At 48.3% G+C, this 15,089-nt stretch overlaps 1 protein-coding gene across 2 annotated transcripts in view; it reads right to left on the reverse strand.

Annotated features, from left to right (window-relative positions):
* Positions 1-15,089, reverse strand: part of USP34 (ubiquitin specific peptidase 34) — a 1,940,069-nt gene that overhangs the window by 574,170 nt on the left and 1,350,810 nt on the right. The gene's annotated exons all lie outside the window — the stretch shown is intronic.

Raw genomic sequence — 15,089 nt, forward strand, 5'->3', positions numbered from 1 at the left:
TAGAAGCTCCCGAAACATTTCAGAGGAATGAGTTCTGGAGTATATCTTAGGGAGGTTGTGAATCTGATGGTCAAGCAAACTTTGATTCAACATAGCTTGATGCCTGGGGAGTACTGAGTCCTGCATTAGCTTCTCATGTATGGTGATCTTACCTTTTTTCCTGCAGGACGAAGCCACAGTGTAAGCATTTTCAATCAGGTATGTGAAAGTGATTTGCTGCAGTTTACCTTTGTTCTCTAGGGTATGGAACCCAGAGGTATAAAAATGCCAGTGACCCAGGGGAGATGGTGGGAGGCCAGCTGTACGGTGGAGCTGCAAAAGATCATTGTCAGAGGTGCTATTTGGGATAATATTGACTTAGCTCACACCTAAGCCGGAGAAGTTTTTTTTACTGCTCCCGCATGGATGAGATCAAAGTTGTGTTCCCTGCCCAAGAGAGTTGGTCCGTCAGCACCCCTATCCCCGCCAACCATGCTTAAGGGACTGAGGTATCTCAACCCTTCCCTTCTATATCTTTTTTTATTTTATTTATTTTTTAGCTTTTATCTAGAACATGGGACTGTGCTCCTGAGTCCTAAGATGGGTGGGGACCGCATCTTTCTTGATGTTGTGCAGCCAATCAGATCTCAACTTGAGATCTGTCAGCTTATCAATCCTCCTGTGGCGTGAAATATCCAACATTTTTCAGCCTTAATTTCTCCAAAACTACTAACAGCATTTACCCTAAATCACAAAACGCATGATTTCAGGACCAAGATCTAGCTTTCTGCCAATTTTGGTGTAATTCCGTTCACAGTTTTGGCTTTAGCTGTGTCCAATTTTCCTATGGAAAAATTAATGGGAAAAAGGACCCGTAGGAAGCTGGCTCTGTATGTTCTCTATCAAAATGAGATATAGTGTGCACAAAGTCCAGGGGTTCCCCAGAGGCTTAACAGAGGCTAAAGTAGATAATACTAATGGTCTCTTTTATGGTAGTGTGGTCGAGCAGTTAGGCCTGTCAGAGGGTAGTGCAAAGCATTTATTGTACACACACACACACACAGTGTATAATTAATGAGGCACACACTCAATTACTAACTCCAGGCCAATGTATTGGTATTGGAAAAATAAATTTTATTTAAAAAAGGATCTTATTCCAGGCAAGTACATTTGCAAGTAAATACCAAGCATAGGAATCAAAAACACTGTATAGGTTTTACAAATAAAATGGTTTACAGGCAAGTAGTACAAGTTACTTACCTTCAGTAACTAAATATCTGGTAGAGACATATTCTAGTTGCAGATTCCTTACCTTAGAATTTTCCCCCAGGCGTCAGACTGGATCCAGAGATTTTATTTCGAGCAATAAACTTGCGTGTCGGTAGGTGGTGTCTGTCGACTCCGCAGGCGTCGTGGTCGCCGTGATGACGTCGGGAGTAGTACATAGACGCCGCCCTCACGCAGTGACATCAGTTTCTTTTAACGACTTTCCACGCTAGAGCGCAGCGCCGCTAAGAACACTGAGAATGGTGCGCCAGAGCTAAGGACCTGAAAGGGGGAATCCCTGTCCTTAGAAATCAGTTCGCAAGTGGGGAGGATGGGTGGGCGGTAAGGAATCTGCAACTAGAATATGTCTCTACCAGATATTCAGTTACCGAAGGATAGCGACTTCTAGTTGCAGATTCCTTACCTTAGAATAGATACCCAAGCAATGCCATCCTCGGTGGTGGGCTGCGAACCAAGATCATACTGGAAAGTCCTGCAGAACGAAACAACCAAAATAGCTGTCTCGACGGACCTGACTATCCAGGCAGTAATCCTTAGCAAACGTGTGCAGGGATGCCCACATAGCTGCGTGGCAGATATCCAGGACAGGAACTCTGCGTGCTAATGCAGTGGAAACAGCAGTTGCTCTGGTGGAATGAGCATGCAAGCCTTCAGGGGATTGCTTCTTGGACAAAGCGTAGCACATTTTGATGCAAAGAAGCACCCATCGAGAGATGGTACGCTTTTGCACCGCCTTCCCTTTTTTCTCAACCACATACCCAATGAAGAGCCGATCGCCCACCCAGAAATCTTTAGTACAATTGAGGTAGAACGCCAACACTCTTTTTGGGTCCAGACGGTGGAGGCATTCCTCCTCATGGGAAGGATGTGGGGGTGCGTAGAAGGTAGGCAAAGTGATGGACTGGCCTACATGAAAGGGTGTAACCACCTTAGGAAGGAAGGAAGCTCTAGTGTGCAACAATACTTTGTCAGGGCGCACAGACAAGTATGGAGGGTTTGAGGAAAAGGCTTGAAGCTCACTTACCCTGCCAACAGAGGCGATAGCAACCAGAAAGTTTCGAAGGTGAGGAGCCGCAAGGGACAATTATGCATTGGCACAAAGGGGGTACACATCAAATAAGTAAGTACAAGATTAAGGTCCCATTAAGGCATGATAAATGGAGTGAGAGGAAATAAGTGGGTGAGACCTTTTAAGAACCTACTCACAAAAGGAGATTTAAAGAGTGAGGGCTGATCAGGTAGCCTAAGAAAGGTGGAAATGGCAGATAAATACCCTTTACGGGTGCCCAAAACAGAGCCCTGCTGGGCTAAAGAAAGAATGAACAGAATAACCTCTGACAGAGGGGCAGAAAGGGGATCAACAGATTTGTTGGTACACCATGCCACAAATTTACAGGCATATAAGATAACATTGCAGACTTCAGGTGGAAGGGCAAAAGCCGTCAACTGCTGCCGCTCAATCTCCACGCATAAAGGAGGAGGTTGGACAGGTTCGGGTGAAGAACCGTCCCCTGTTGCTGCGACAGAAAATCCGCCTGAAGAGGCAGTCTAAGTGGAGGATCAATGGACATGCTCAATAGCTCTGGATACCACACTCTTCCAGCTCAGTCCGGGGCCACCAAGATGACTTGGGCCCAGTCGTTCTTGATTTTCTTGAGAACTCTGGGCAGAAGAGGGATAGGCGGGAAGGCGTAAAGGATGCCGGAGCACCTCTGAAGACAAAAAGCGTCTCCGAGTACGTGCCGCCTTGGAAACTCCAACGCGCGAAACATCTGACATTGCACGTTCTCTGCGGAGGGAACAGCAAGGCTCTCCCCACTGCTGAAAGAGACCTTCCGCCACCTCCGGGTGGAGACGCCATTCGTGATCGGCTGTGCATTGACGGCTGAGTTCGTCTGCTCTGGCATTGAGAGATCCCGCCAGATATTGAACCATCAGGGTAATGCCCAGATATTCCAGCCATGTCCAGAGGCGTAGTGACTCCTGAAAAAGGGTCCATGACCCTACTCTGCCCTGTTTGTTGGAGTACCACATAGAGGTAGTATTGTCCGTGAACACCTGCACTACTTTCCCTTTGAGAGAGGGAAGAAATGCTTTCAACGCAAGCCTGATCACCCAGAGCTCCAGCAGATTTATATGGAGTCCGAACTCTGCTGGAGACAGAGACCTCTGTTCTCCGCCTCTCCCATGCTGCCACCCCAACCCAGAAGTGACGCATCTGTCACTATAGAGAGATCTGGTTGGGGGAGGGAGTGGGATCTGCCGTGGACCCAATTGGGATTCGAAAGCCACCACTGCAGGTCTTTCGCAGTTCCCTCTGAAATCTGGACCAGGTCGGAGAGATTCCCCTGATGCTGAGCCCTCTGGAACTTCAGGTCCCACTGCAGAGCCACCATATAGAGTGTGCAGGAGGTTCGCCGTAGTCTGAAGGTAGGAGATGACTTTCTGGGGCAAGTCCGCCTTCAACAGCCAGTCGTCGAGGTAGGGGAAGACTGAGACCCATAACCTGTGCAGATGAGCTGCAACCACCACCATCACTTTCGTGAACACCTGAGGGTCGCTGGTAAGGCCGAAGGGGAGCATGGTAAACTGAAAGTGCTCGTGACCTACCACGAATCGTAGGTAACGTATGTGGGCAAGCAGGATGGGGATGTGGAAATAAGCGTCCTGCAAGACCAACGCTACCATCCAGTCTCCTGGGTCTAAGGCAGACAGAATCTGAGTCAGGGTGAGCATTTTGAATTTCTCCTTCTTGAGGAAGTTGTTCAGGTCCCGAAAGTCTAGGATAGGACGTAAGCCCTTGTCCTTTTTTGGTATCAGAAAGTAGCGGTAATAACAACCACGACCTACTTCTGGCACAGGGACCTTTTCTATAGCTCTCTTGGCCAACAGAGCCGCGACTTCCTGGCGGAGAAGCACCAAATGATCCTCCGGACAGTGACTGAAGGATGGTGGCATGTGTGGTGGAGCAGATTAGAAAGGGAAGGAGTAGCCCTTTTGAACGATCTGCAAAACCCACCCATCCGCGGTGATATGTTCCCAGAGGGGAAGGTGTTGGTGAATCCTGTCACCAACTGGGCGGGAGTGAGGGGACAGACTAGGAGGGTTTGGAGGCTACAGCGGGGGCCGTGGTGGACTGAACAGACCTCTGGTTCCCTGTTCCATGGCCACGTGGGATTCCGTGTCCACGGCCATGCATAGGCTGGCCAGCGTGAGTGGCACAGTGGCTGTGTGTAGGACTCGTCAGGACGCCCCTTCCATGTCCACGAAAGGGGCGAAAAGCGGACTGTGGTGGGCGAGAGGCCCAGGAAAGACCGAGGGACCGAGCCGTAGCCTGGGAATCCTTGAATCTCTCCGAGACCGAGTCTGCTTTGTCTCCGAAGAGACTGGTGCCATCAAAGGGCATGTCCATGAGTGACTGCTAGACATCCTCCGAGAAACCAGAAGTAACCAGGCGTGGCACTGTAAGGCCACTGTCGTCGCAACTGATCTGCCCAGAGAGTCGGTCGTATCCAGCCCACAACAGATTATGAACTTTGCTGTGTCTCTCCCATCGTTCACTGCTTGGGAGATGACAGCACGGCCTCCTCCGGAATCTGTGTCCGCACTTGTGCAACTGTATCCCCACAAGGAGTAGGTGCAACGGCCCAAAAGGCATGCGGTGTTCACAGACCGCAGTGCTAGACTGGAGGAAGAAAACAACTTCTTGCAAAACTGTTCCAGCCTTTTGGATTACCTATCCGGGGGTGCGGAAGGGAACGTGCCTGCAGAAGAGGAAGCTGGATAACAAAAAACTCAGGCGTGGGGTGTTGGGACAGGAATTTAGAGTAGTTCGGAGTGTCCTATTCACAGGAGCCCCTGTGTTGGGTTTGGACCATGTACCCAAATGAACATCTGTGAGGGCTTCATTAAATTGTAAAAGGGGTCCTGAAGTAGAAGCCCCAGGCTGAAGCACCTCCGTCAGGAGATTATACCGGACCTCTACAGTAGGAACCTCAAGGCCGAGGACCTCAGCTGCCCTACCGACCACCATACCATAAGTTGCTTCTAGGAAAGTACCATCTTGCCTGGCATGTTACCCCCATTTTTACATGTATGTAAGTTTGGTTTTGCCTGTCAAACTGGGACCCTGCTAGCCAGGACCCCAGTGCTCATAGTTTGTGGCCTGAATGTGTGTACCTGTGTAGTGACTAACTGTGTCACTGAGGCTCTGCTAACCAGAACCTCAGTGCTTATGCTCTCTCTGCCTTTAAAATTGACACTATAGGCTAGTGACCATTTTCACAATTCTAATTGGCACACTGGAACACCCTTATAATTCCCTAGTATATGGTACCAAGGGTATTGGGGGTTCCAGGAAATCCCTGTGGGCTGCAGCATTTTGTTTGCCAACCATAGGGAGCGCAGACAAATCTTACATAGGACTGCCACTGCAGCCTGAGTGAAATAACGCACACGTTATTTCACAGCCATTTTACACTGCACTTAAGTAACTTATAAGTCACCTATATGTTTAACCCTCACCTAGTGAAGGTTAGGTGTAAAGTGAGTAAGTGCGAGGGCACCCTGGCACTAGCCAAGGTGCCCCCACATAGTTCAGGGCAATTTCCCTGGACTTTGTGAGTGCAGGGACACTATTACGCGTGTGCACTACATATAGGTCAATACCTATATGTAGCTTCACAATGGTAACTCTGAATATGGCCATGTAACATGTCTAAGATCATGGAATTGTCCCCCCCATGCCAAACCTGGTATTGGGGTGCCAATCCCATGCATCCCCGGGGCTCCACTATGGACCCTGGGTACTGCCAAACCAGCTCTCTGGGGTTTTCTCTGTAGCTACTGCTGCTGCCAACCCACAGACAGGGTTCTGCCCTCCTGGGGTTTGGGCAGGCCAGTACCAAGAAGGTAGAACAAAGAATTTCCTCTGAGAGAGGGTGTTACACCCTCTCCCTTAGGAAATACGTGTTAAGGGCTGGGGAGGGGTAGCCTCCCCCAGCCTCTGTAAATGCTTTGAAGGGCATATATGGTGACCTCTTTGCACAAGCCAGTCTACACCTGTTCAGGGAACCCCCAGTCCCTACTCTGGCACGAAACTGTACAAAGGAAAGGGGAGTGGCCACTCCACTGTCCATGACCACTCCATGGGTGGTGTTCGGAGCTCCTCCAGTGTGTCCCAGACCTCTGCCATCTTGAACGCAGAGGTGTGAGGGCACAGTGGAGGCCTCCGAGTGGCCAGTGCCAGCAGGTGACGTCAGAGATCCCTCCTGATACGTGCTTACCTCACTAGGTGGCCAATCCTCCTCTGAGGGCTATTTAGGGTCTCTCCTGTGGGCTTTTCCCCAGATGAAGACTTGCAAGAATTCACCAGAGTTCCTCTGCATCTCCCTCTTCGACTTCTGCCAAGGATCGACCGCTGACTGCTCCAGGATGCCTGCAAAACTGCAACAAAGTAGCAAGAAGACTACAAGCGACATTGTAGCGCCTAATCCTGCTGGCTTTCTCGACTGTTTCCTGGTGGTGCATGCTCTGGGGGCTGTCTGCCTTCACCCTGCACTGGAAGCCAAGAAGAAATCTCCTGTGTGTCGACGTAATCTTCCCCTTGCTCCAGCAGGCACCAAACTTTAGCGTCATTGGTACTCTGGGACCCCTCATCTTGACAAGCGTGGCCCCTGGAACACAGGTGGTGGACCCAAGTGACCCAGACTGTCCAGTGGTCCAACTGTCCAAAATTAGGAGGAGGTAAGGTCTTGCCTCCCCTCGCCAAACAGTAATCCTGTGTACTGCATGAACTGCAGCTGCTAGGGCTTCTGTGCACTTCTGCAAGGAATCCTTCGTGCACAGCATAGCCCAGGTCCACAGCACTCCATCCTGCATTGCTCAACTCGCTGAGTTGACCACCAGCTTCGTGGGACCCTCTTTTGTAGTGCTGCTTCTGCGGGTGCTGCCTTCTTGTGCATGGGCTCTCTGTGTTGCTGAGGGCCCCCTTTGTCTCCTCTTCCAAGTGGCGACCTCCTGGTCCTTCCTGGGCCCAGGCAGCACCCTTTTTCTTCAACCACGACCTATGCAGCTAGCAAGGCTTGTTTTTGGTCTTTCTCCAAAGAAACAACGCTGCATCCTCCAGCACTCCATGGAACATCTTCTGCACAAAGGAGAAGTTCCTAGCACCTTTCGTTGTTGCAGAATCTTCAGCTTCTTCCACCCGGAGGCAGCCATTTTGCCCCTTCATCCAGTGTTTAGTGGGCTCCTGCCCCCCCCCTCCCAGACACTTTCATGACTCTTGGACTCAGTCCCCTTCCTTTGCAGGTCTTTAGGTCCAGGAATCTGTCTTCAGTGCTTTGCAGTCTGTTGTAGTCTTTGCAGAATCATCAATCACGATTTTAGTGTATTTCTGGGGAAGTAGTATTACTTTACTCCTACTTTTCAGGGTCTTGGGTGGGGTATCTTGGACACCCTTAGTGTTTTCTTACACTCCAGCGACCCTCGACACACTACACTAGGCCAGGGGTCCCTAAGTGGTTCACATTCTAGTTTCTTAGTATATGGTTTTTGTTGCCCCTAGGCCTAATGCATCCTACTGTATTCTATTGTAGTCTACAGTGTTTGCACTATTTTTCTAACTGTTTACTTACCTGATTTTGGTTTCTGTATTTTACTTACCTCCTAAGGGAGTATATCCTCTGAGATATTTTTGGCACATTGTCACTAAAATAAAGTACCTTTATTTTTAGTAACTCTGAGTATTGTGTTTCTTATGATATAGTACCTATATGATCTAAGTGGTATAGTAGGAGCTTTGCATGTCTCCTAGTTCAGCCTAAGCTGCTCTGCTATAGCTACCTCTATCAGCCTAAGCTGCTAGAACACTACTAATCTACTAATAAGGGATAATTGGACCTGGCACAAGGTGTAAGTACCATCAGGTACACACTATAAGCCAGGCCAGCCTCCTACATTGCTCCCTCCGCCGTAGCCATGGTAGGAGGAGACAGCCTGCCAGCGTCAGGAGAAGTATCCCGACCACTGGCTTCACCCAATTCCTGTGCCCAGTCCATAGCAGGGTCATGCTGGTATTCATAAGAGTACAGGGACTCCTCCAATTCATCCCCATAGGAAAAAGGGTCTGAATAAGACCTGGGGCACATAGGCCCCACTGAAGCCGAAGGCGGCGTTCGCCGCCGCCGCTCCGACTCGTCGGGGATAAGAATCGTTTTGTGGGCACCACCGACGTCGGGAGCGTCGATAATCGACCCAGTGCCGGGAAAGGTCTCTAAGGTGCAACTGGCGCCGGTGTGGATCGGCGCACGGATCCGGAGGTGACCTTGGTGGCCGGGGCCTAAGCCGCCGGTGCGGAACCCGAAGGCCCCTCAGCCGAACCCCTTGGGCCCGAAGGAGCTGTGTCGGGGTCGGCCCGCCCAAATATGAGGCGCAGGGCCTCGTAAAACTCTTTTAGTTGGGTGGGGGTCGCTCCAGCTCCAGGAAACTCTGGGAAGCGCAGAGCCGATCCAGACACAGGCTCCAAGGACGGAGGCCTAAGTGCATGGACTTCTTCTATGACTTCTTCTTCTTACCTTGACCCGAGGATTTAGAAGAAGACGAGTGGTGATGACTCTGCAACCAATCTCAAGACCTTCCTCTCGAGCGAGACCGGGACCTAAACAGAGTCGAGTGCCGGGCCACCATTAGCTTTAGGGACCGCTCCCTCAAAGCCTTCGGGTGCATGGCCCGGCACTCAGAGCACGACTTCGGGTCGTGGTCGCGCTTGAGGCACCACATACAAACGCGATAAGAACCCGTCACCGACATCGTCCGATGGCAGTCCTCACAAGGCTTGAACCAGTTTTTCGGGTCAATCACCTGGGGACCTGCTCTGGACCAGTGAGCCACCTGGACATGGGCCGTGGATGTCAGGTGTAGAGTGGGCAGGACTAACAGATCCGGGGCAGTTCAGGAATCCTCTTGGATAGTTTCTTCTGGACAGGGTTGCAGTCCCCGGGGGTTCTTGGCCCTCTGGAATGCAGACAGTTCTCTGGGGGTTTGGAGAGGTTGCTGGTCCTGCAGGATGCATCGCCTTTTGATAGCAGAGTCCTTGAAGCTGCAGACAGGCCGGTAGGACTGTGGCCAAGTCAGTTGTTGTTTGGAGTCTTCACTGCTGGGGGTTCGGCTTAGAAGTCCTTTGTCTTTCTTTTTCTTGTTGCGGTTGCCACGAATCCGGTAAGCTAGGTTCAGGGGACCCCTTAAATCCTAGATTTAGGGGGTGCTACAGGGGTCAGAGGACAGTAGCCAATAGCTACTGTCCCTGGCAGTAGCTACACCCTTCCTGTGCCCAATCCCTTTCGGGGAGGGAGGCATATTCCTAATCCTATTGGTCCATGTCCTCCAAACCAAGATATAGGATTCTGTAGGGAGGGGGGTCACTTCAGCTCTGGACATCTTAGGGGTAGTCCTAGCTGGAGTGATCACACCTACTTGTTTTACCTAATTTTCCCGCAGGACTTGCTGCCAAAAGTGGGGTTTTGTCCAGGGGGCTGGCATCTCCACTAGCTGTAGTGCACTGGGGCACTGTAACAGGAAGCCTGAGCCTTTGAGGCTCACGGCCAATGTTACAGTTCCCCAAGGGGGGGAAATTGTGAAGCACCTCTACTCAGAGCAGGCTTTGTTTCTGGCCTTAGGCCATGAGGTCAGAAACCTGTCTTTTCGTGGCAGGCTGACACAGACTGGTCTGCCTTACAATAAAGGGTTGGTTAAAATACTGTGGGCATCTCTAAGATGCCTTCTGGGTGCATTGTACAATAATTCCAACACTGGCATCAGTGTGGGCTTATTGCACTAAGAAGTTTGATACCAAACTTCCCAGTCTCCAGTGAAGCCATCATGGGGCTGTGGAGTTCATGATGAAAAACTCCCAGCCCATGTACTTAATATGGCCACACTGCACCTACAATGTCTAAGACATTGTAGAAGCATACTGCTCATGCAGCTATGCCCTCACCTGTGGTATAGTGCACCCTGCCATAGGGCTCTAAGGCTTGCAAGAGGGGGTGACTTACCAAGCCACAAGCAGTGGTTGGTGGGCACGGCACCCTGAGAGGGATGCCATATCGACTCTGCCTTTTTCTCCCCACCAGCACACAAAAGCTGCAGTGGCAGTGTGCATGTGTTTGGTGAGGGGTCCCTTAGGGTGGCACAATACATGCTGCAACCCTTGGGCACATTTCTTGCCCCCCACTTGATGTGCCCCCCCACTTGATGGATCACCCTAATTTTTTTCAGGAAGGCGCTGAGGTGGACACTTTTTTTTTCTTTTTAAGTTTCATCAACATCTGTCAAACGGTGTCAATTGTATTACCAAATATGTCGATGGTTTTCCTATATAGGCAAAGGCCTAAGTATAACTACCAAGTGGCAATCTCTGCGGGGTGGGGGTCATGTGTGTGTGTGTGTGTGTATATTGAAAATGTCACTTACCCAGTGTACATCTGTTCGTGGCATGAGACGCTGCAGATTCACATGCTGTGCACTGTTCCTGCCATCTAGTGTTGGGCTCGGAGTGTTACAAGTTGTTTTTATTTGAAGAAGTCTTTTCGAGTCACGGGACCGAGTGACTACTCCCTTTTGGCTCCATTGCGCATAGGCGTCGACTCCATCTTAGATTGTTTTCCCCGCAAAGGGTGAGGTAGGAGTTGTGAGTATACTAGAGGTGCCCATGCAATGGAGTAATAATGTATGTACATAGTGTGTTTAAAAATAATATTTATGTATATATTTACAATTTTAATGCAACTAAAAACGGCTACAGGCTCCCGGGGAGGTGGGAGGGCGCATGTGAATCTGCAGCGTCTCATGCCACGAACAGATGTACACTGGGTAAGTGACATTTTCCTTTCAATGGCATGTGTAGCTGCAGATACACATGCTGTGCATAGACTACAAAGCAGTAATCTCCCCAAAAGCGGTGGTTAGCCTGTAGGAGTTGAAGTTGTTTGAAATAATGTTCTTTATACAGCCTGTCCTACTGTGGCTTGTTGTGTTGCTACCACGTCTACACAGTAATGCTTAGTAAATGTATGAGGCGTAGACCAGGTGGCTGCCTTACAAATTTCTGTCATTGGTATATTTCCAAGAAAAGCCACTGTGGCGCCTTTCTTTCTAGTGGAATGTGGTTTTGGTGTAATGGGTAATTCTCTTTTAGCTTTAAGGTGACAGGTTTGAATGCATTTAACTAGTCATCTGGCAATGCCTTGTTTGGATATAGGGTTACCTGCATGAGGTTTTTGGAAAGTCAATGTAATACATTAGTGCTCTTTTTATGTCTAATGTATGCAAGGCCCTTTCAGCCACGGAGTCTGGTTGTGGAAAAAAGACTGGGAGTTGCACAGTTTGGTTTAGATGGAATGGTGATATGACCTTTGGTAAGAATTTTGGATTTGTACGGAGAACCACTTTATGTTTATGTATTTGTATAAAGGGTTCCTGAATAGTAAACTCTAAGTGATGTGAAGGCTATTAGAAAGGCTACTTTCTAAGTCAGAAATTGGATTTGACAAGAATGCATGGGTTCGAAAGGTGGGCCCATGAGTCGTGTTAATACAATATTAAGGTTCTACGAAGGTACTGGTGGTGTCCTTGGGGGTATGATTCTTTTTAGTCCTTCTATAAATGCTTTAATAACTGGGATTCTAAAAAGCAATGTTGTATGTTTAATCTGCAGATAGGCAGATATTGCAGTGAGATGGATTTTAATGGAAGAGAAAGCTAGATTAGACTTTTGTAAGTGTAATAAATAACTTACAATATCTTGTGTAGAGGCATCTAGTGGCATAATTTGATTAGTCTGATAGTAACAAACAAATATTTTCCATTTGTTTGCGTAACAATGTCTTGTTGTAGGTTTTCTTGCTTGTTTAATGACCTCCATACACTCTTGTGAAAGGTTTAAATGTCCGAATTCTAAGACTTCAGGAGCCAAATTGCTAGATTGAGCGATGCTGGATTCGGGTGTCTGATCTGTTGTTTGTGTTGTGTCAACAGATCTGGTCTGTTTGGTAGTTTGATGTGGGGAACTACTGATAAGTCCAACAGTGTTGTGTACCACGGTTGGCGAGCCCAGGTTGGTGCTATTAGTATGAGTTTGTTTTGACTCAATTTGTTTACTAGATATGGAAGGAGTGGGAGAGGGGGAAAAGCGTATGCAAATATCCCTGACTAACTCATCCATAGCGCATTGCCCTGAGAGTGAGCCTGTGGGTATCTGGATGCGAAGTTTTGGCATTTTGCATTTTCTTTTGTTGCAAACAGATCTATTTGCGGCGTTCCCCACCTTTGGAAGTACGTTTTTTAGTATTTGGGGATGAATTTCCCATTTGTGGATCTGTTGGTGATCCCGAGAGAGATTGTCTGCTAACTGGTTTTGAATTCCAGGTATGAACTGCACTATTAGGCGAATGTGGTTGTGAATCGCCCAATGCCATATTTTCTGTGCCAGGAGACACAACTGTGTCGAGTGTGTTCCTACAGGTAATACATTGTTGTCATGTTGTCTGTTTTGACAAGAATGTGTTTGTGGGTTATTATAGGTTGAAATGCTTTCAGCGCTAGAAATACTGCTAGTAGTTCTAAGTGATTTATGTGAAACTGTCTCTGGTGAGTGTCCCATTGTCCTTGGATGCTGTGTTGGTTGATGTGTGCTTCCCACCCTATCATGGAGGCATCTGTTTTTATTACGTATTGAGGCACTGGGTCTTGAAAAGGCCGCCCTTTGTTTAAATTTATAGTGTTCCACCATTGTAGCGAGGTGTATGTTTGGCGGTCTATCAACACTAGATCTTGAAGTTGACCCTGTGCCTGTGACCATTGTGATGCTAGGCACTGTTGTAAGGGCCGCATGTGCAATCTTGCATTTGGGACAATGGCTATGCATGAAGACATCATGCCTAGTAGTTTCATCACTAATTTTACCTGTAACTTTTGGTTTGGGTGCATGGCTTGTATTACGTTTAGAAATGCCTGTACCATTTGTGGACTTGGGAGTGGCAATCCCTTCTGTTGTGTTGATTGTTGCTCCTAAGTATTGTTGTATTTGACACAGCTGTAGGTGTGATTTGTTGTAGTTGAGTGAGAAACCTAGTTTGTGAAGGGTTTCTATGACATACTTCGTGTGTTGTGAACACCGTTTTTGCGTATTGGTTTTGATTAACCGATCGTCTAGGTACGGGAACACATGTATTTGCTGCCTTCTGATATGAGCTGCTACTACTGCCAGGCATTTTGTAAAAACTCTTGGCGCTGTTGTTATCCCGAATGGCAACACTTTGAACTGGTAATGTACCCCTTGGATTACAAACCTTAAGTACTTTCTGTGGGAAGGATGTATGGGTATTTGGAAATACGCATCCTTGAGGTCTAGTGTTGTCATGTAGTCTTGTTGTTTGAGCAATGGGATCACGTCTTGCAGTGTCACCATGTGAAAGTGATCTGATTTGATGTATATGTTTAATGTTCTGAGATCTAGTATAGGCCATAACGTTTTGTCCTTTTTTGGAATGAGGAAATATAGTGAGTAAATGCCTGTTCCTTTTTGGTGATTGGGTACTAGCTCTATTGCTTGTTTTTGTAACAGTGCTTGGACCTCTATATGTAATAGGTCTAAGTGTTGTGGAGACAGTCTGTGCGGTTTTGCTGGCACATCTGGAGGGAATATTGTGAATTCTATGCAATAACCATGTTGGATAATTGATAGGACCCATGTGTCTGTGGTAATATGTGTCCAATTGTGGTAGTATTTGGTTAGCCTCCCCCCCACTGGTGACAAGTGTTGGGGTGTTGTGACATTGAAGTCACTGCTAGCTAGGGCTTGGTTTGGTGGGCTGGAATTTCCCTCTTCGTCTTGGGAATTGTCCTCTATAGGAACCACAAAACCCCCCCCTTTGGTATTGTGATTGATAGGTGGGTTTTGTTTGGGAGGTGGAAGGTTCAGATGTTTGTTGCCGAAACACCCCTCTAAATTGTGGTTTCCTAAAAATGCCTCTGAATTGTGGGGAGTAGAGCGCGCTCATGGCTTTGGCCACATCCGTGTCTTTTTTCATTTTTTCGATGGCAGTATCGACTTCCGGCCCAAACAACTGATGTTGGTTAAACAGCATATTTAATACCGCTTGTTGAATTTCTGGTTTGAATCCAGAACTCTGCAGCCATGCATGCCTGCGAATCGTTACAGCCGTGTTGACAGTCCGTGCTGCTGTATCTGCAGAGTCTAATGCAGACCTTATCTGACTGTTCGATATGGCCTGTCCCTATTCAACTACTTGCTGGGCACATTTTTGGTGTTCCTTGGGCAAATGCTGGATGATGTCTTGCATCTCGTCCCAGTGTGCCCTGTCGTAGCATGCAAGTAGGGCTTGCGAATTTGCAATTTGCCATTGATTGGCTGCTTGTGATGCCACTCGCTTGCCTGCTGTGTCGAATTTTCGACTTTCTTTGTCAGGTGGTGTAGCATCCCCTGACGATTAAGAGTTCGCTCTTTTCCTTGCTGCCCCTACAACCACTGAGTCCGGTGTGAGCTGTTGCGTTATAAACACTGGGTCTGTTTGAGGTGGTTTGTATTTCTTTTCGACCCTAGGTGTGATAGCTCTTCCCTTTACAGGCTCTTGGAAGACCTGTTGTGCGTGCTTGAGCATGACCGGTAGCATTGGCAGGCTTTCTTAGGATGCGTGGGTGGATGCCAGAGTGTTGAAAAGGAAGTCATCCTCCACTGGTTCAGAGTGCATTGTTACGTTGTGGAACGTAGGTGCCCTAGCTAGTACTTGCGTATATGCTGTACT

This window comes from Pleurodeles waltl, chromosome 5 (genome assembly GCF_031143425.1).
Source record: "Pleurodeles waltl isolate 20211129_DDA chromosome 5, aPleWal1.hap1.20221129, whole genome shotgun sequence".
NCBI lineage: Eukaryota > Metazoa > Chordata > Amphibia > Caudata > Salamandridae > Pleurodeles > Pleurodeles waltl.